Source organism: Calidris pugnax, unplaced genomic scaffold, assembly GCF_001431845.1.
Source record: "Calidris pugnax isolate Ruff unplaced genomic scaffold, ASM143184v1 scaffold154, whole genome shotgun sequence".
NCBI lineage: Eukaryota > Metazoa > Chordata > Aves > Charadriiformes > Scolopacidae > Calidris > Calidris pugnax.
The window spans coordinates 836,592-836,810 of NW_015090890.1; positions in this window are offsets into that span (position 1 = coordinate 836,592).

The window sequence follows — 219 nt, forward strand, 5'->3', positions numbered from 1 at the left end:
AAAAAAAAAGCTTGCACCCACCCAGGCTGAGGGGCAGGAGGTCCGGCACCTCCCCGCAGCCGGGAGAGAGGGGTGGGAAATAAATAAGAATAAATAAATAAACGGCAGGAAGAACGATGGAAGGCTCTTCTTTAAAACCCAGAGGCTGCCCTGCCCTCCCGCAGCCGCCTCCCGGGGACACCGTCCTCCTCCTCCCCGGCTCCGGGGGGGGGATACGCG